The sequence below is a fragment of the Lissotriton helveticus genome, chromosome 8 (assembly GCF_964261635.1).
Source record: "Lissotriton helveticus chromosome 8, aLisHel1.1, whole genome shotgun sequence".
In the NCBI taxonomy this organism is placed as follows: Eukaryota; Metazoa; Chordata; class Amphibia; order Caudata; family Salamandridae; genus Lissotriton; species Lissotriton helveticus.
The window spans coordinates 1,684,320,223-1,684,342,556 of record NC_136069.1 but is presented as its reverse complement, the minus strand read 5'-3'; the positions used below and the strand labels follow the sequence as shown (position 1 = coordinate 1,684,342,556).

At 43.7% G+C, this 22,334-nt stretch overlaps 1 protein-coding gene and 3 long non-coding RNA genes across 4 annotated transcripts in view; 2 read left to right on the top strand and 2 right to left on the bottom strand.

Annotated features, from left to right (window-relative positions):
• The window catches only part of LOC144773624 (transient receptor potential cation channel subfamily M member 2-like), a 536,579-nt gene that overhangs the window by 124,001 nt on the left and 390,244 nt on the right, over positions 1–22,334 (bottom strand). The window lies entirely within an intron of this gene.
• Positions 583–1,890, bottom strand: LOC144773625 (uncharacterized). Its single transcript, XR_013600037.1, has 4 exons — positions 1,837–1,890; positions 1,285–1,396; positions 1,151–1,175; positions 583–774 (listed from the first exon to the last, which is right to left on the bottom strand). It is a non-coding gene; the product is annotated as an uncharacterized LOC144773625 (long non-coding RNA).
• Positions 4,154–5,461, top strand: LOC144773626 (uncharacterized). The gene is made up of 4 exons (XR_013600038.1): positions 4,154–4,207; positions 4,648–4,759; positions 4,869–4,893; positions 5,270–5,461. It is a non-coding gene; the product is annotated as an uncharacterized LOC144773626 (long non-coding RNA).
• Positions 9,776–10,997, top strand: LOC144773627 (uncharacterized). The gene is made up of 4 exons (XR_013600039.1): positions 9,776–9,829; positions 10,270–10,381; positions 10,491–10,515; positions 10,892–10,997. It is a non-coding gene; the product is annotated as an uncharacterized LOC144773627 (long non-coding RNA).

The following is a 22,334-nucleotide window of genomic DNA, read 5'->3' as shown; positions in this document are numbered from 1 at the left end:
AGCTTGTAGCTTGGCCACCTTTCTTTCACAGTTTTCAATTAGGATCATCATTAAGTTATTAGAGTTACTAGTTAGTTCCTTCTCCCAAGCTATTAGGAGATCCGGTTCCAGGTCCTCATAAGTTGGAATTATTTGTGATCTGAGGCCTCTTGGAACTCTCTTGACTTTAACATATTGTTTCAAAGTTGCTGCGTCCCACCATCTAGATGTTTCATTGATTTTTAACTTTTCCAGTCTTACAAATTTCTCTCTAAGACCTTCATTTCTGGGGGGTTGCAGGCCTTGTCCTGCTGAGGTACTAGCTCCTTGGTTTCCCAAATTGTTAAAAAGGTCTTCGGCCTCTCTGTCTCTGTTAGTTCTATCACTATTTGCTGAAGTCATGGTGGTCCTTAGAGCTGCTCCTAGTTTTGAATTACTGTTTTGGTTTAGTTTGGTGGTATTGTACTAGGATGCGGCGCCTCAGGGGACTGTGCACTTCTATATATTTGTTTACTCTCTTTGGGGAACGGTGCTGTAAGGAGAAGAGAACCACACTACCTCTTCTAAGATAGGCTAAGCCTAAACAACATTTGAACACTCCTTAGCACACGTTACAATATTAGCGCAGATTTGCATATGTGTATTCCACTCATACATAGGTTATGCAAGCAAAACAAATAAATTTTGAGGTCCTTGTCAGTCAGGTTGTTCCGCAGGTGTTGTTTTTATTTTGATCGATGTTACAGCCAACACGTGTTTCGTCAATAGGGAATGTAACCCTTGACTTTTTCAAGGCTGTTAAGTGAAAAGAGTAATATGTTTGTAACATTCATGATACGGTCTGAGCAAGATTATACATCATTTTATGTTACATTGGTAGGCGGTGGTGGGTCTTATTTATAGTGCTCATATACATTTGTGGATAATAACTTAAAGGAAGTTGTGTTGTGCAACCAACTTCAATTGTACATGATTTACACTCAGAAATAGAGAGTTTTCTCAGGTGCACCCATAGAGATATGGAGAAACCAGTGATTCGTCTTGTCATGCTTCTCTATTATCGTTATGCATTGTGCGACTTTTAACTATGGTGTGGATACCAATTTGTGAGGTTGCAATTCAATCTATAGTGGCATGCACGGTGTAAAGATGAAGTAAGTGCTCGGGGTACCTATTCTCCTCGAGTGTTCCTTTTTCTGTTTAAAGAAAATGGACCAAGGAAAAAATGTAAGTATATTCTCAACTCTTTTTATGCTTAATAACTCTGTTGTGATATCTCCAAACAGTTTATGCTTAGTTACTCACCTTCCTTGAGGTGATAATTCCAACCCTCGAAGGGGTATCTGTTAGGGGACTTCGGTATCTTTATTGAGTTGTTCTTAGGTCATTTGCCAAGTGTCGGTATGTTGTGAGGCAGCTGTAAGTCAATATGAAGTATATTAGGACTTCATTTGTCAATACTTTCCTAATAATGATTCTAAATGTTTTTGTTGAAATAGTCTTCATTATTTATTTAGGTAGGTAAAAGAGCCTTTGTTAAAAAAGTGTCAAGTGGTTCGTGACACGTGCACATTTATTTAGGCTTCAGTGTAATTCCCACCGATAATAAAATGTTTGTGCAGGATATTTACAATTTCTACATATACCGAATTACTATAGGTATTATGCTTTCAAGTACCAATGACTTTCGAGCTCGTATAATGAGCCTTTCATGAAGGGTGATCTTGTGTTATCCCTACTTTCTCTAAAGTTGTTGTGCCCCTTGTAGTCGTGAGAAAGCCTTGGCAGCGTGGTTACACTGCCAGTTCTCTAAAGCGCCCCTGCTCCTCGCTATTCTAAACTCGCTTGTAAGCTTACCTTTCGCCGTTGTTGTTATCGTGTCCTTCTGTGTCCCCTCTGCTCCGTGTCAGGTGCAGTAATCTGTCTCCTGTATCTCGCGTTGTTAGATACTAACCGGGAACGCCCTAAGTCACGTGTTTCGTGACCGCTTCCGGTTTGGTGTTTGTTGATGTCCATGTCAGTGGGAATTAGCCTCGCGAACATGGCGGCCATCTTATCCTATCTGTAGTTATGGGATAGTCAAGCCCTTGGAGTCTATATACGACCTGGTTGCCACTATGCTGTCCAGGTGGTTTGACTTTGTAGATTCTTATCATTTTAGTTAACAGCTATCTATTGCTCACACACTTCGTGATCAGTGTCATTAATTATCTCGTGGGGGGCGGGTGAGTGGGGGAGTGCTCATACGTGCTCAGTGTTTATGGCTCCGTAATTTTCTATCAATTTAGTCACTCTGATTACGGGTGATAATATCTATTCGTTTGTGAGTATTGGTCAAGAATGGTGTCATCTCATTTTTCGATGCGCAGTGCTACTCCATTGTGAACTGTGAGTACTACAGTGGTTTAATTCCTATTCTCCATACAGAATGGGTACAGTACAAACTTTTGCCACAAGGTGGTCTTACCATTGTTATAATAGCAATAATTGTAATCCGGTATCATACACATTATCGATATATTGCACACATATTAATACCTTTTGTGCAGTCATGTTGTTATTACTAGGGGTGGTCATCATTGCTCATGTTTGCATATTCAGTAAACAGATATCGACTAACTTACAGTGTGAATGTAAAAATATACATATTCCTTTTCTAAGAATGTAGTACATATATACATAAATAGCGGTCCGTAGTCATTCTGGCTCTGTCTGGTTATGGTGTTATCAGTTATGACCCTAGAAAAAAGTGGTATTCTGGGTCTATGTTAAGACCGTGTTCCACACTTTTCAGAGTCATGATCCAAGTCGCTTCTCTCCTACGTAATGTCAGTTCCCTATTACCACCTCTTGGATTACAAGGTGTGTGTTCAAAACCAAAATATTTGAAGGAGTGATTGGTAGTTTGTTCTGGGCATAAGGACATATGTGCCGCTACAGGGTATCGCATGTCTCCTTGTTTCACTGCCCTGATATGTTCATTTATCCTCTCCCTTAAAGGCCTCTTAGTGCTGCCTACATATCTTTAACCGCATTTGCAGTCTAGAGCGTAGACTACATATTTGGTTAGACAGTTTATGGTACTTAGGATGCGGTATTTTGTGGTGTCATTCGTTCCTTGGAAATCTTTTTTCTTTTTGTAAGCCCATTTGCAGGCTGCACAGCCTCCACAGCTGTAGAACCCCGGTTCAGATAGCCATGTGTTCTTTATTTGTGTCTGGGGATAACTTGGGCTTAGTATATTTTTCAGAGTTCTTCCTCTTCTGAAGGTTATTGTAGGTCTTTCTGTTATGTGTTCCTTTAGCATAGTGTCTGTCCTTAGTAGGTGCCAGTGTCTGTTTAGACTCTTTCTTAGGATTGTTGCCCAGTTATTGTAACCAGTTACGAGTCTAATTTTGTCATCTTTTCCTTTCTTGGTCTGTTGTTTGTCCCTTAGTGTGTCCATTCTACTAACTGTGTCTATTTTTTCAGCTGCTTTGAGCAGTGGCTTCTTTTTGTATCCTCTGTTCTCAAATCTCTTAATCACCCCTTTCTTCTGAGTCTGGAATTCAGTTTCATTGCTGCAGTTGCGGCGTGTTCTGATTAGTTCTCCATAAGGGATAGCTCTTTTTTGATGTTCTGGATGTGCACTAGTAGCATGTAATAGGGAATTGCACGCCGTGCTTTTCCTAAATAGCCTGCTTTGAATTGTTTCATTCTCTATGTAGAATTCTACATCTAGAAATGCAAGTTTCTTATTGCTAAATTCCATTGTGAATCTTATGTTTTGGTCATTGTGGTTCAGGTACTCATGGAATTGATGTAATTTCTCAGTTGTGCCTGTCCAAATCATGATGCAGTCATCAATGTATCTGCCCCAGAACAATATATCATTGTTCCATTCTGATGCCGGTGCGCCCCAGATTGTAGTTTCTTCGAATCTCCCCATTACTAAATTCGCATATGAAGGCGAAAATCTGGAGCCCATGGCCACCCCCTGTTTTTGACGGTACCATTGATCTCGCGTTGTTAGATACTAACCGGGAACGCCCTAAGTCACGTGTTTCGTGACCGCTTCCGGTTTGGTGTTTGTTGATGTCCATGTCAGTGGGAATTAGCCTCGCGAACATGGCGTGACTTAGGGCGTTCCCGGTTAGTATCTAACAACGCGAGATACAGGAGACAGATTACTGCACCTGACACGGAGCAGAGGGGACACAGAAGGACACGATAACAACAACGGCGAAAGGTAAGCTTACAAGCGAGTTTAGAATAGCGAGGAGCAGGGGCGCTTTAGAGAACTGGCAGTGTAACCACGCTGCCAAGGCTTTCTCACGACTACAAGGGGCACAACAACTTTAGAGGAAGTAGGGATAACACAAGATCACCCTTCATGAAAGGCTCATTATACGAGCTCGAAAGTCATTGGTACTTGAAAGCATAATACCTATAGTAATTCGGTATATGTAGAAATTGTAAATATCCTGCACAAACATTTTATTATCTGTGGGAATTACACTGAAGCCTAAATAAATGTGCACGTGTCACGAACCACTTGACACTTTTTTAACAAAGGCTCTTTTACCTACCTAAATAAATAATGAAGACTATTTCAACAAAAACATTTAGAATCATTATTAGGAAAGTATTGACAAATGAAGTCCTAATATACTTCATATTGACTTACAGCTGCCTCACAACATACCGACACTTGGCAAATGACCTAAGAACAACTCAATAAAGATACCGAAGTCCCCTAACAGATACCCCTTCGAGGGTTGGAATTATCACCTCAAGGAAGGTGAGTAACTAAGCATAAACTGTTTGGAGATATCACAACAGAGTTATTAAGCATAAAAAGAGTTGAGAATATACTTACATTTTTTCCTTGGTCCATTTTCTTTAAACAGAAAAAGGAACACTCGAGGAGAATAGGTACCCCGAGCACTTACTTCATCTTTACACCGTGCATGCCACTATAGATTGAATTGCAACCTCACAAATTGGTATCCACACCATAGTTAAAAGTCGCACAATGCATAACGATAATAGAGAAGCATGACAAGACGAATCACTGGTTTCTCCATATCTCTATGGGTGCACCTGAGAAAACTCTCTATTTCTGAGTGTAAATCATGTACAATTGAAGTTGGTTGCACAACACAACTTCCTTTAAGTTATTATCCACAAATGTATATGAGCACTATAAATAAGACCCACCACCGCCTACCAATGTAACATAAAATGATGTATAATCTTGCTCAGACCGTATCATGAATGTTACAAACATATTACTCTTTTCACTTAACAGCCTTGAAAAAGTCAAGGGTTACATTCCCTATTGACGAAACACGTGTTGGCTGTAACATCGATCAAAATAAAAACAACACCTGCGGAACAACCTGACTGACAAGGACCTCAAAATTTATTTGTTTTGCTTGCATAACCTATGTATGAGTGGAATACACATATGCAAATCTGCGCTAATATTGTAACGTGTGCTAAGGAGTGTTCAAATGTTGTTTAGGCTTAGCCTATCTTAGAAGAGGTAGTGTGGTTCTCTTCTCCTTACAGCACCGTTCCCCAAAGAGAGTAAACAAATATATAGAAGTGCACAGTCCCCTGAGGCGCCGCATCCTAGTACAATACCACCAAACTAAACCAAAACAGTAATTCAAAACTAGGAGCAGCTCTAAGGACCACCATGACTTCAGCAAATAGTGATAGAACTAACAGAGACAGAGAGGCCGAAGACCTTTTTAACAATTTGGGAAACCAAGGAGCTAGTACCTCAGCAGGACAAGGCCTGCAACCCCCCAGAAATGAAGGTCTTAGAGAGAAATTTGTAAGACTGGAAAAGTTAAAAATCAATGAAACATCTAAATGGTGGGACGCAGCAACTTTGAAACAATATGTTAAAGTCAAGAGAGTTCCAAGAGGCCTCAGATCACAAATAATTCCAACTTATGAGGACCTGGAACCGGATCTCCTAATAGCTTGGGAGAAGGAACTAACTAGTAACTCTAATAACTTAATGATGATCCTAATTGAAAACTGTGAAAGAAAGGTGGCCAAGCTACAAGCTGACATTGATAAACTAGAACTTGAAATAAAAGAACTGAACCAGCCTGATGTGACCAACAAAAATTATTTGATACTAAACGATATAATACAGCGACATGTAACAGACATAAAATTAAGGAAAAGTAGGAAACTAAAGAGAGACGAACGTGACTACCTAAGTGGGAGGGTTTTCACTTTCGCTAAAAAATACGATCACCTGGTCCCTAAAACAAACACCCAAAACCAGAGTGAAACCATTTCGGTAGGATCAAGTTCAACATCCATAGATACTATCAACTCTACCGGAAGTGAAAGTGAAGGACAGATGGGAGCTAGTGGCACAACTGATCCTAACAATAGTTTTTTATTGGAAATCAACAGAATAAAAAAGGGAAACAGGGAGAACAGGAATACAGGTCAGCAAGGAAGACAAGGAGAGGCAAAAGGGGTGGAAACAGGTCAAGACAGACAAGGGGTGAGAACCAGGTCCTGGAACCAGAATCAGAAGAAATAAGGAATGTAACTGTAATGAATCTGAGTGACTCTGTACTTACAAATGACATGATTTCTGTGCTAGAAAAAGGCATGAGTTTTTGTCCTAATGATGTTGGTGATTTTTGTAAAACCAAAATTGATTTGTTTAAGTTCACAAGACGTCTAAAGTTGAAAAAACATTTCGAGATGAACAAAACAATGAATAAAGAATTGCAGCCAAATTTGGGTATGATAACGACTGGTGATTACTGTATACAAGACATTGTTGATGCCCGACTACTCCTATCGCTGACTGATTGTGAAGATGAGGTATTACTCACAGATCGAATTATGAGGGATCTAGACATAGATATTGATTATAACATCGCCAGCAATCTTAGGGGGAAATCAACATGGACACCAACACTCACATCTGGCAACAATATAGACTTATTTTTTAAAGCTGTCACGTGTGATCTTGAGAAACACAACTCTAAAAATACTGTCACACATCTACACAGAGACAATTTATCTCAGGGAGAAAGAAGAGCCCTCGTGGAACTAAGTAAGAACAGAGAACTCATGATAAGGGAAGCTGACAAAGGGGGTAATATGGTGATAATGCGAAGCACAGACTATGATAGTGAAATTCTCACCCAACTAAATAACAATGAATGTTATGAGCAAATAGCCAATAACCCCATATGGAAACTCACAGATTACATTAACACACTACTGAGAAAATGGCATGGGTCGGGTCTCATAGATGACCATGAACTATCCTACTTGAAAGTGGACAGACCTAGGTACCCATGTATTTATACAGTGCCAAAAGTACACAAACACCTAACCTCCCCACCAGGCAGGCCAATAATATCAGGATTAGGAGGACCAACAGAGAGATTATCGGAATTTGTGGACCTGTTCTTAAAACCCTTAGTGTTAAATCTCCCCTCATACATCAGGGACACAAAACACATACTAGGCATCATGGCAGACTTAGCATGGGAAGAGAACATGCTATTGGTCACACTAGACGTCGTTTCCCTATATACATGCATAAAGAGGGAAACGGGGCTTACTGCAGTAAGAAGAATGATGAATAAGAGACCAGCGAGTGCATGGTCACACACAGAAATGATCTTAGAAATGGTAGAAACCATTTTGGATAATAAAGTTTTCCTATACAAAGATCAATGGTACCGTCAAAAACAGGGGGTGGCCATGGGCTCCAGATTTTCGCCTTCATATGCGAATTTAGTAATGGGGAGATTCGAAGAAACTACAATCTGGGGCGCACCGGCATCAGAATGGAACAATGATATATTGTTCTGGGGCAGATACATTGATGACTGCATCATGATTTGGACAGGCACAACTGAGAAATTACATCAATTCCATGAGTACCTGAACCACAATGACCAAAACATAAGATTCACAATGGAATTTAGCAATAAGAAACTTGCATTTCTAGATGTAGAATTCTACATAGAGAATGAAACAATTCAAAGCAGGCTATTTAGGAAAAGCACGGCGTGCAATTCCCTATTACATGCTACTAGTGCACATCCAGAACATCAAAAAAGAGCTATCCCTTATGGAGAACTAATCAGAACACGCCGCAACTGCAGCAATGAAACTGAATTCCAGACTCAGAAGAAAGGGGTGATTAAGAGATTTGAGAACAGAGGATACAAAAAGAAGCCACTGCTCAAAGCAGCTGAAAAAATAGACACAGTTAGTAGAATGGACACACTAAGGGACAAACAACAGACCAAGAAAGGAAAAGATGACAAAATTAGACTCGTAACTGGTTACAATAACTGGGCAACAATCCTAAGAAAGAGTCTAAACAGACACTGGCACCTACTAAGGACAGACACTATGCTAAAGGAACACATAACAGAAAGACCTACAATAACCTTCAGAAGAGGAAGAACTCTGAAAAATATACTAAGCCCAAGTTATCCCCAGACACAAATAAAGAACACATGGCTATCTGAACCGGGGTTCTACAGCTGTGGAGGCTGTGCAGCCTGCAAATGGGCTTACAAAAAGAAAAAAGATTTCCAAGGAACGAATGACACCACAAAATACCGCATCCTAAGTACCATAAACTGTCTAACCAAATATGTAGTCTACGCTCTAGACTGCAAATGCGGTAAAAGATATGTAGGCAGCACTAAGAGGCCTTTAAGGGAGAGGATAAATGAACATATCAGGGCAGTGAAACAAGGAGACATGCGATACCCTGTAGCGGCACATATGTCCTTATGCCCAGAACAAACTACCAATCACTCCTTCAAATATTTTGGTTTTGAACACACACCTTGTAATCCAAGAGGTGGTAATAGGCAACTGACATTACGTAGGAGAGAAGCGACTTGGATCATGACTCTGAAAAGTGTGGAACACGGTCTTAACATAGACCCAGAATACCACTTTTTTCTAGGGTCATAACTGATAACACCATAACCAGACAAAGCCAGAATGACTACGGACCGCTATTTATGTATATATGTACTACATTCTTAGAAAAGGAATATGTATATTTTTACATTCACACTGTAAGTTAGTCGATATCTGTTTACTGAATATGCAAACATGAGCAATGATGACCACCCCTAGTAATAACAACATGACTGCACAAAAGGTATTAATATGTGTGCAATATATCGATAATGTGTATGATACCGGATTACAATTATTGCTATTATAACAATGGTAAGACCACCTTGTGGCAAAAGTTTGTACTGTACCCATTCTGTATGGAGAATAGGAATTAAACCACTGTAGTACTCACAGTTCACAATGGAGTAGCACTGCGCATCGAAAAATGAGATGACACCATTCTTGACCAATACTCACAAACGAATAGATATTATCACCCGTAATCAGAGTGACTTAATTGATAGAAAATTACGGAGCCATAAACACTGAGCACGTATGAGCACTCCCCCACTCGCCCGCCCCCCACGAGATAATTAATGACACTGATCACGAAGTGTGTGAGCAATAGATAGCTGTTAACTAAAATGATAAGAATCTACAAAGTCAAACCACCTGGACAGCATAGTGGCAACCCGGTCGTATATAGACTCCATGGGCCTGACTATCCCATAACTACAGATAGGATAAGATGGCCGCCATGTTCGCGAGGCTAATTCCCACTGACATGGACATCAACAAACACCAAACCGGAAGCGGTCACGAAACACGTGACTTAGGGCGTTCCCGGTTAGTATCTAACAACGTGAGATACAGGAGACAGATTACTGCACCTGACACGGAGCAGAGGGGACACAGAAGGACACGATAACAACAACGGCGAAAGGTAAGCTTACAAGCGAGTTTAGAATAGCGAGGAGCAGGGGCGCTTTAGAGAACTGGCAGTGTAACCACGCTGCCAAGGCTTTCTCACGACTACAAGGGGAACAACAACTTTAGAGGAAGTAGGGATAACACAAGATCACCCTTCATGAAAGGCTCATTATACGAGCTCGAAAGTCATTGGTACTTGAAAGCATAATACCTATAGTAATTCGGTATATGTAGAAATTGTAAATATCCTGCACAAACATTTTATTATCGGTGGGAATTACACTGAAGCCTAAATAAATGTGCACGTGTCACGAACCACTTGACACTTTTTTAACAAAGGCTCTTTTACCTACCTAAATAAATAATGAAGACTATTTCAACAAAAACATTTAGAATCATTATTAGGAAAGTATTGACAAATGAAGTCCTAATATACTTCATATTGACTTACAGCTGCCTCACAACATACCGACACTTGGCAAATGACCTAAGAACAACTCAATAAAGATACCGAAGTCCCCTAACAGATACCCCTTCGAGGGTTGGAATTATCACCTCAAGGAAGGTGAGTAACTAAGCATAAACTGTTTGGAGATATCACAACAGAGTTATTAAGCATAAAAAGAGTTGAGAATATACTTACATTTTTTCCTTGGTCCATTTTCTTTAAACAGAAAAAGGAACACTCGAGGAGAATAGGTACCCCGAGCACTTACTTCATCTTTACACCGTGCATGCCACTATAGATTGAATTGCAACCTCACAAATTGGTATCCACACCATAGTTAAAAGTCGCACAATGCATAACGATAATAGAGAAGCATGACAAGACGAATCACTGGTTTCTCCATATCTCTATGGGTGCACCTGAGAAAACTCTCTATTTCTGAGTGTAAATCATGTACAATTGAAGTTGGTTGCACAACACAACTTCCTTTAAGTTATTATCCACAAATGTATATGAGCACTATAAATAAGACCCACCACCGCCTACCAATGTAACATAAAATGATGTATAATCTTGCTCAGACCGTATCATGAATGTTACAAACATATTACTCTTTTCACTTAACAGCCTTGAAAAAGTCAAGGGTTACATTCCCTATTGACGAAACACGTGTTGGCTGTAACATCGATCAAAATAAAAACAACACCTGCGGAACAACCTGACTGACAAGGACCTCAACATTTATTTGTTTTGCTTGCATAACCTATGTATGAGTGGAATACACATATGCAAATCTGCGCTAATATTGTAACGTGTGCTAAGGAGTGTTCAAATTATGCCTACGTACTTCATACATGGCAGGGGAAAGTAAACATGTAACTCTGCAAGAGTCGCAGTTGGTATGTTTCCTCTGTTGCCATCTCCTATTAACCTTCCTCTTGGGGCATCCAGGCCTCTCCCTAAAAAAAGGCCTGGAATGGATATCTTTGCTGTCCAGCCAGTTTGCAAAATTCCTGCCAGGTCATATACAGTGGTGGATGTCATGGAGGTAACAGGTAAAAGAGATGTACTTCGTACAACGTTTGACCTCTGAGAGAGAACTCTCACTCAACTAGTTATTAAGTGGTATTAGAACATTGGAATGTTGGGAGCTCCATTGAAAACAATGGAGTGCTCTGGGCTTATAATGGCTGCTATAAGCCTGGAGCTCCAACATTCCAATGTTTCTTTGTTCACAGGTCTGGGAGCCTGAGGGCATTCCAATCCCCTTGGGCTCCCGGAAGGCTTTGTTTTATTTGTTAGAACATTCTACCCTCTAGCAGCAGAATGTTCTAATAGCCTAATAGCCCTTCGTAGCTGGGCTATACTGGCTATTAAAGTCCCTCTCCCTTGTTAAAGGCCCTCGCCCGCTGGAGGGGGCCTTTAATAGCCGGTATAGCCCACTACGGCGGGCTATAAGGCTATAGTGTTTTATTCTCGGCGGACGAGTAGATGTACACTTTCTCGAAAGAATATTTCTTGACATACTTTTTAAGTTTCTTCACCTTCTGGTCTGTAATGTAATCTTTAATCTGTCATTTCTTTGTTAATCTCCTCCAATCAGTTTTTTAAAAGAGGACAACAAAACTCTACTTTTGCTCTCACTTGTTTGCTACAAGTGCTTCAGATAGTCTCTTTGTCGTGTTTATCATCAGCACAAGCCAATACCTTGTACAATGCCAACCACTGGCTGTCCAGACCGTTTTAAATGTCAAATCATTCAAGAAGATGGGGGAGTTCTTCACTATGAGGCCACTGAGAGCGGTTGTCTCTCACAGATACTCTCTCATAATTGTACCATGTAAGATGTTTTTTTAAAACTCTTTTTATTAGTTAAAGACAGTAATAATTCAATCATGGTTACAGTTCCGGTCGGTATTAGGTCACATAACATTTTTACATACATATTTTTCTTGGTCAATACAAATATCAGTTGTTATAAGTTCATCTTGGTGGGATAAGGCAGGGAGTAGGGGGGTGTTCAAATACTTCCCCGGTATTCATTCCATTTGGCCCATATTTTAACGCATTTCTTTGGACACCGTCTAGAGATATATACAGTCTTTTCCCTATCCATACACCAGTCCATATCCTGTTTCCATGATTTTAAACAGGGGGCCTCTCTTGCCCCCCTCATTCTGGCAATGTTACGCTTGGCTACCATGTGCCCCAGTGTTACCCACATCTTTTCTTCATTATTCAGGTCAGTAGGTCCCCACACATTAAGCAAGCATCTCTTAGCTTCTGGTTGCAGGTCCTGCCCCAACACTGATCCCATACATCGGAGCACCCCAGTCCAGTATTTACGAATGTCACTACACCTCCACAGTATGTGCATAAAGGTACCTTCCTCCCCACAGTTTTGTTTGCAACTTGAATTCTAGAGTAATATATTCTGTGCAGGATTTTCAATTGCACTAGTTTGAGCCGTGAGGAAGGCGCGACCTCCCTGGGAGAGGCGAGTGCCTCTGTGCAGTCTACTTCGTCTAGCTCCTCCAGGTCACCTGTCCACTTCACTCAAAGCTGTATGAGGGGATCAGGTATATGATTGACGAGCTTTTGGTAGGTGAGGGATATAGATCTACTGGGCATGTAATTATTGAGGAGCCTGTCCTCTAACGGCGTTGTTCCGGCAGTGTCTCCTCTGCCAGGAGGCGTGAGTTCAGAGTGTGTCGGATCTGGTAGTATCTGAATATCTCTGAATCTGCCAGCTCATATTCCTTTGGTAGCACTGAGAAGTCTATCACTTTGCCCACTTTCCATAAGTCACCCACCTTCGAGAGTCCAATTAGGTCCCATCTATCAAAGCCCTTAGTGTTGCGGAGAGTACCCAACAAGTGAGAGTCCCACAGAGTGGTAGATTGCGAAATACTCCGACCCCAGCCCAAACTTTTGTGAGTTGATTGCCAAATGTGAACCGAATGCAATGTTGGCCCCGTCAATTGCATCCGAGCCGGCTCGGCATAGAGATCCCTGGCAAAGGAACCCCCCGCAGGATCCACCTATCCATTTTGTATACCTGGTCGTTATGTGGCCGGTAGATGCTCTTGCTAACAGCTGCCATATGTGCCACCCAGTAATATCTTTTAGTGTCTGGGAGTCCGTTTACCCCATCATACCATCCATGCACCAGTTTGGGGAACGCTTTACGGGGTATTCGTCCCGCCCAGAGGAGAGCGCCCTGTTTGTTCGCTATCGCTGTGAATTAGGACGCGGGGATCAGGTTCGGCGAATTTTGCAAGACATATAGAAAGCGAGGCAGGGACATAATTTTAAAGAGCACTGCCCTGCCCAGTAGGCATCTTCCAGTGCTCCACATCACTGTGAAGCCGCCGCAAAGGAGGCATGAGGTCGTGGTCGTAGAATAGCTTAGGGTCTCTGGTGATGTAGATGCCTATGTATCTGAAGCCATCTAGTGCCTCCACTACTCTGCACCCCCTGGGACGGATCGGGAACTGTCTTCTGAGCACGTACAACAGTGATTTGGACCACTTGATGGAATATCCAGAGTACCTCCCGAAGGTGGCAAATATATCAAGGACTCTATTAATTGAGGCTCTAGGTGACGTCAAGTACAACAGGATGTAGTCAGCATAGAAGGAGAGGCAATCCTCCCACTCCTCTGACCAACTTAAACCTTTACTACCGGGCCGCTACGGATCCAGCTCGCCTGGGGCTCCAGGGACAGGTCAAAAAGCAATGTGGACAAGGGGCAACCCTGCCTCGTACCCCTACTGAGGGTAAAGAGCCGAGATTGTTTGTTGTGTACTATGACTTTCGCCAGAGGCTCCGAGTATAGATGTTTCACCCATCCCATCAAGCCATGGCCAAACCCCATCTTCTCCAGCACTGCAAATAAATACAGCAATTCGATCTTATCGAAAGCCATGGTAGTGTCCAAAGACAGTACTACCACATACTCCCTCAATGTGTGTACTCGTCCGAGTACCCCGCGGAGTCATTGGAGGTTTAAGGATGTATTTCTCGTCGGCATGAAGCCCGACTGATCTGGATGGACCAGGCCAGAGATTACTCCAATTAGGCGTGTCGCAAGCAGTTTGGCCAAGATGTTAACCTCCATGTTTAATAAGGAGATAGGTCTATAGGAGAAACACTGGTTTCAAGGTTTACCCTCCTTGGGAATGACCACCACTGTGGCCACTCATTGATCTTGGGGAAGTCGGACAATCTCCCTGATTTCTTCATACATTGCTTTAAGGTGGGGGCCATTTTATCTGTTTTTAATTTATACAATTCTATTGGAAGACCTTTGCGGCCGATTGCCTTCCTGGATTGTAGGTCCCTGATGGCACGTGCAATTTTGTCGTTTGTGAGCTCGCTATCTAATAATTCACAGTCTTCTTTTGACAGTGTGGGGAGCCTAATGTCCGCTAGCAGGGCCCTTGATTTCTCTATGCAGCTATTGCAGTGAGTTGTGTATATCTGTGTGTAGTACTTGGGAAATTTGTCCGCTTTCCCCTGTGTGTCTGTAACAATTTCCCCACCTCTGTTGTAAGCTCTGTGACTAGGCGATTGGCTATGTCACGACGATCCAGCCTTACACGTAATTTGCCTGCTCTATCACCCAGTTCGTAAATCCTGCCTAGTTTTTCTCTAAGCATTGACTTAGCCTTGTCTACCACTACGTTTTTGTATTTGTCCTCCTTTAAGCTAAGTTTGTACATTATGTCTGGGTTCCCTGTTACTAGTGACTCCATTTCGAGCTCTTGTGTCTCCTCTTCCAGATATTTTGTTGGACCTATCATCAAATGGTTGAAAAGCTGCCTGAGGGAAACCTACAACAAACTTTATTGTCAAAATATTGCCTTGGCAGTGTTTAAAATGTATGCGGACACTGTGTGGGGTCTAATAACTCAAGTATCCTTCCTCATGGTCTACATGTTTCAGTCTTCCCATAACATAATGATCCCTATGTATTGCCTAATCCTTAATATGTCAAGAAGTGGGGAATTACCCCTACTCGCACGTCTTGCTCCCTTTCATACCATGTACAACCTTTATGCTTTTTCTCTTTGTTAGGCTGTTACATTAGTGTATTCCCAGGTTGACCATCAAAAACAATGGGAGTTGTATGTGAACACCCACGCAATGCCTTCACAGTTCAGAGTATCAGATCTTTTGACTGGGTGTGAGTGTTTGATTGATTCAAATGCCCCGTCCATCACCACCCCCTTTTGTACTGTTTTTGGCCACCATAAGTGTGGCAGGGTATGCTCAGACGTGAGTCCCTTGCTCACTTTGCCACTGGATTCAACTAAGCCGGGCTGAAGACGGCTAGAATGCCAGAAACCGGTCCTCGGAAGCTTGTTTCTGGTCCAGGGAAGATATGGCTTGGCAGTTCGGGCTGGACTGTTCCCATGAGGCACAGGGTCAGACTGATTTGCATATAGCCATGTCTGAACTGGGGTGGCAGAGTGGGCTAAAGAAAGGTGTTGGATTCAACCCAGATCTTTTGACTGGGTGTGAGTGTTTGATTGATTCAAATGCCCCGTCCATCACCACCCCCTTTTGTACCGCTTTTGGCCACCATAAGTGTGGCAGGGTATGCACAGACGTGAGTCCCTTGCTCATTTTGCCACTGGATCCAAGCAAGCCGGGCTGAAGACGGCTGGAATGCCAGAAACAGGTCCTCGGAAGCTTGTTTCCGGTCCAGGGAAGACATGGCTTGGCAGTTCGGGCTGGACTGTTCCCATGAGGCACAGCCATGTCTGAACTGGGGTGGCAGAGTGGGCTAAAGAAAGGTGTTGGATTCAACCCAGATCTTTTGACTGGGTGTGAGTGTTTGATTGATTCAAATGCCCCGTCCATCACCACCCCCTTTTGTACCGAGTATCAGAGAGCAGCATTATGCGTTGCGTTGCATTACTCCAGATTTATGAATCCACTTAGGGCCACTCAAGGTGACCTCGTGTGGCTTTCCAAATCTCATTTTGGATTTGCATTTTAGGGAGTAAGTTGAGAAAGAACATGCTATAAACATTTCAGAAAATTGCTGAAATGCACTGCAGTAAAATTAGCTTTAGGCCGCGACTGTTACCTTCATGATTGAGGCACATGAGGCATTCAGAACAGAATTATTCTATTCTTGGGTCAAATTCCCACCTGCAAATGCATGTACAGATACATTTCATTCTTATACTCCAGATGAAATACCAGACAAATACTATCATACGAGTACATAGAAGTCCTGTTAACTTACCAAGAACATATAAATTAGTTGAAAGGTGCCCTCCCCCATACCACAGATAAAGTGAGACTCGGTCTGCTCAGCAGAGACTGAGCAACTTGGCCAGGTCTTGCTGCTTACACACCACATCCAGAGATTGACACATTGCCAGCAGCAGACTTACGTTTACTTCACAAAGAAATAAGAAAGCTATACAGAAATCTTACATAATTCGTGATGAGTACACTCACAATGGATGTATGTCGTTACCACGCATGCTTTTACAATGCATGCCTTTACCACGCAACTTTTACAACGCAAGTTGTTACAACGACTTGCGTTGGGGGGCGCTGGATAGTGAATAGTTTAATTTACTATTCCAACTCCAGTCCCCGTGGATAGTAGGGAAGGTTTTGGATAGTAAATTAAACTATTCCCTTTCCTACAGCGCCCCCCAGCGCAAGTCGTTGTAACGACTTGCGTTGTGAAAGTTGATTGGTAAAGGTAGTGCGTGGTAAAAGTTGCATTGTAAACGCTGTTTACTCTAACAATTCAACCTACAAAGGTCACTCAAACAGGTCAACTACAAGGAACTCCAAAAACAATCACCCCACAAAAGCAGTACGCAATTATGGAAAGAATGCCCACTAAACATGAGCAAATGCCATTCTGGATAGCACAGAAAATAGCTCAGCTTGAGGCAGTTTTTCCACACAGTGGCCCACAAGAAAAACACAGAATACTGACAATTTGCTTGTCAATGGGAATAGCTCCCCCGATAGAGGATTGTACCACTTTGGGTACAGTTTTCGCTGCCATTTATTCCAGAATGCATGCTGCCCCCCTAATAGGAGTCATACCAGAAGTATCGAACCAAATACAGAATGAATACGGGGAAGAACCTGCCCTGGACTTAGAGATGAAACCCAGGTATCCACAATTATGTTAGCCAAGATAAAAGGGGAGGCAGCAGCGGTGGCTATTCGCTAACGCCTGAGGGAATGCACTCCTGCACGACATGAGCAGGAATTACTTAAAATTATTGAAGAGACCTATGCTTCGCTGGGTAGAGATAGTTTGGGAGCTAGACCTGTAATACCACAATTAATGGGTAATCCTGACAAAGATAACTCAAAGCAAGCACCCGGTTCTTTCAAGAAGAAATGGGATAATAAACAATCAAAAAACAAGCAGAGTGCATCACAATCAAGCGGTGGGTCTCCTCAACAGGAACCCTCGGACAGGAAATATAACCTTAGAAACTGTGATAATATTAAAAAACCTAACAGGTATCATGATACTGATACATGTTTCTCTTCTTCCTTTCAGGGTTCATCCAAAAACTCTGAGAGGGAAGGACAGTCAGAATGCAGATCAGAGGAGCGAGTCAAGCCAAGAGACACACATTGCATTTTAGACTACATTATCAAACAAGATGAGAAACCAAAAACAAATCCTCAATTTAAAAAGAAGGTAGTTGGCCTTAAAACAAGAAATGCCCAGGCTACTGATGACTCGACTTCTGAGCTGGGAATGGGCTCTGACGATGCTAGACAGCGCAGCAGAAGTATCAATAGCTCGTTATAACCTGATGGAAATTCTGCTAGCAGCAGCGTTGAATGAACATATCATAGTGGAAACACCTGATACTAGGACAAGTGTCCCAAATCAGTTATACAAAATAACACTCCAAATTGTGAGGAACGTACCAAGGAAAGTGAAAGGTCTCTTTTGGGGAAGACATGATGTATGGATATGATATCCTTTTGGCTGAAAGAGATTGGCCACCTGAGTTTGTATGAACTACCCAAAAGGAGAAACTGTAATTTTACCGGCTTTCTCCGACCATGTTCCAAAATCACTAAAACACACATTCGTGCAGGAGTGGGCAATAGCACTAGCTCCTGTGTTATACCGCAATCATGTAGGGTATACTGTTTAGTCACCTCACCATGAAATACCAGTTAAATGGGGCGTGGTGTGTGGAAGCAACATGGTGGGCGAGTCTTGGAGCTGCTCCGTCACAAATCCCCGCTGCCCGCCAAACATACACATGTAGGCAGAACATCCACACTGGCGAAACAAGGGGTAGCTCACCTGACTCCGGGGGGGGGGTCGGGGGGGGGAGGGTGGCACACCCTATGATGACGAAGGCTACAAAGACGGGAGATGGCTGCGGGCCCAGTGTCTGGCCCCATAGTTGAGCTGACAACTGGAGCGGCGCCCACAAGAGAAGCATCCACTGTGCTGCCTGGGCTGCACAGATGGGTGATGCAGCACAGATCTTCAGACGTACCCGGAATTAGTGACACAAGCTGGGCAAAACAGGAGCTGGGAAGCGCAGACCCAGCAGCTGAGGCCCTAAGGTAGGGCTGCTTGGTACACCGTAGAGGCTGCAACTATGGCAATCCAAGGAGAAGACCCACACAGCCAAGGCTGGGGCTGATCAGCCTCCTGATTGGATGTCGCAGCCGACTGACAACTGGAAAGCACTAGTGGAGTGCAGGACGGTAAGCAGTCACCAGAGCCATGAAGCAGTCGGGAGCGGAGGCCTGCTGGGGAGCGGCAGACTGCGGGCAGAGGGCATCTGGAGCTGCGGAGGTGTTCACAGCAAGGGACTCTGGGACAAAAACGGTGCACATAGAAGCGAGTTGGGCCCAGCTACAGTAATACCTGAGGCACCTATGCTCCGTGAACGGGGCCCAACCTACAGATGAGCAGGGAAGGAGTGGATACGGCCTTGCAAATATAAAGGGGCCATATGATGCAGCACAAAGGGCAGTGAAGATCCGGGCTTGGCCCGGACCCTAATGCACATATGCTGCTGAGTGGATCCGAGTCTGCCAGTTGCAGGAGGCAAGAGGCGGAGATTGGAATGAGGCAGTAGGGACTAGGACTCCACACACAGACAGCTCTGACCTGACCCCATAGACACAGAGCAATGAGTCCGCTTACGCGGGGGACACCAGAGCAGAAGAGCTACCAACCAGTAGGGAAAAAGCAATAGAACTGCGATCTGCACTGAACATGCCCTGTAAATTGTAATACCTAGATCTAGATAACAGAGTGGGGGTTAAAAACCCTGCAGAGATGGGAGCAGTTGAACCTGGTAGGACCCCACGGGCCTAGAAGGGGCACACCGGTGACTGCATCTAGCTGAGGGTGTTGCTGACGGAACACACATAGTGGTTAACTGTCCAAATACTATATCTGTGCTTTTGCAACAGAGAGGAAGGCCAAACTAGTCTGAGACCCTCCAACCAAACCAAAGAGTACTGCCCACTGCTTGACAGGCAGGGACCCTAAGAACTCGAAGCGGAAAACCACCCGGCCTGGGGCTGAACCAACGGGGTGCTCGCCAATTGTCACAGAGAGAGTTGCTATCCATCGAGGCAGCCTACGTAAGGGAAGCATTGCAGCCATCAGCAAGAGACGTTGGTGCCAGAGGACGGGCTGTGCATTCGCAGGGGGTCACCAAGATGTTGCAGTTCGAGGTGCCACAGCTTTCACACTCTCTGCATCCCACATTGCTCATACTGACCGAAGGGAAATGAACTCAAGGTGATGGGCCGCTCGAGAGGCACTTGAGCCTGTGCCTCTTGACGACCCATGGACATTTTGATCAATCGTCACACACTGACCCTCCAAATGATAGGCTTGACGCAATACTGAACGCCACAGAGAGGTCTTGTGTGCCGCTTTAATCCGAAATAGACTATGTAGTCGCTGATCTCCCGCTCCTGCATGCTGATCACAGGAAATTACTAGATCGATGAGGGCCGTGGAATGCACCCTCTCTGAACTTTAGCCGGTAACAGATTCAACTGCCAAACAACAGTCCACTCAGAAGGCCAGATTTAGTTTCCTGGAAGACATCCGCTTGATCGTTCTGTCTGAAGGGGCAGAGGGACGAGATGCGGCTGCATTTGTGGAACAATGGATCAAGGACTTACTGCCTGACACCTCTCTATCCCCCTTCTTCATGATGAAGCAAGCGCACTGCATCCCTTTCAGGAGACCAGCGCTGGGAATGGGGTCCTGCCCATTTATTTTCTATCTATTGCACTACAGAGTTAGAAGGAATATCCAAGACATCAAGATAGTAAACACACAACTAATGTTCTTCCCGGATTACACATTGAGAGAACAATGTCAGAGAGGATCCTTTCTTCAAGTAAAACTAAAGCTCCGCCAATTGAATATCCAGTACTCACTGTTGTGTCTGGCAAGGCTCCACACGGCAGCGGATGGGAAGACAAGATTCTTTGAATCCCCACAGGACACATGGGATTGGCTAGAAACAACTGGTTGTTCCTCTGGAGAGACCAACACACAGAACAATGCTTTGATGGGCCTGAGGACTCACAGATGCCACAACAAGGCACAATCACAGGGTCTGGCAGTTTCACCAGATGTAGAACAAATCATAAGAGATTGCCGGGAAGCAGCGAACAAAGCGGAGCACATAGCGGCTGCATTGAAGTCCTCGTTCAAGGATGCGGCACAGGCCCTCTCGTCAACCACCCGTCAGTGGGAACCACGTCCGACACCACCTTGCTAACACTACCAGTCATTACCCTGCAGACCTCAGACATTATTGTATGATAAACACCCTGTATGTCAGGGCTGGTGACCCTCAGCAGTAATCCTGTCATTCTAATAACTGCAATGGTAAAAGTATTGCATCACTAGGAAACATGAGACAAATAACATGTACACATACAGACTTTGCATACCTTAGCCATCAGCCAACCATGACACTTCATACACTAACTTACCTAACATAAAGGGACAAGATAGGGGGTGCCCCCAATGGCTGACTCTGCAAAGCACCAACCCCTCGTTATTTCCCCCTGCTCATTCAGGGATTAGTTTAGTTTAGCGGAATTGCTACTTGAGTTTGGACAGCTCACCTCACCTCTTCAGGGAGTCTGCCCTTTTGATATTCCCACGTTGCCAGGTCGGCTATTATGTTTCGCATCAAGTTGTATGGGCCTACAGGGAGGATACGTATCTAGTTGACAGATGGCATACATAATCACAAACGTGCCAGTCATGACCTTGGGATACCCAATGTCCCCCCCTGACGCAGTGACATGACTGCTCAAAAGATCCTTACATGGAAGATCAAGGGCCTACGGACACCCTCCCGACCATACGCAGTGTACTCCTATCTTAAGAGACACAATGTCCGCATTGCACTCTCTGAAACAACCAGACAAAAGAACAAGTGGAGTGGCAAGGTATATGCTACAAACTTCTCATCATATGCCCACAATGTACTGATTTGGATCCCCCCCAAAACTCCCTTCCAGTCTGAAGAGGTAGTGACGGACAAAGAAGGCAGATGCGTATTCATAAAGGGCAGGTAGACCGACGAAATATTCTGTTGGGAAGCATTTATGCTACAAACACGGAACAAGGCCCCTTCTTGGCTCGCTCTCTCCAGTACTATCTAAGTGGTGCAGCATTCCGTGGCTGATAGGGGGCAACTTCCATAGTGTCTTGAACACAGAGCTAGACAGATATTTCCCTCCCATGAGCAGTACTGCAGCATCCTCCAATGCAGCAATCCTGAGAAACTGGGCATAAATGGCTGGGAATAGGAAGTCGTGTGGAGACACCACTCCTCCACAGCATGGATATACCCATTCTATATAGCGCCCCACACCCTACATGTCCGCTTAGACAGATGTCTGTGCACTTCCTCCCTGCTTCACTGTGTGGAGTACACAGACCGCCTGGGATGAACTCATTCAGATCATAACCCACACAATGGCACTTTAAATGGGAGAACAGGGCCCCATTGAGCCCCACATGGAGGTTACAGCCAACAATGCTGGA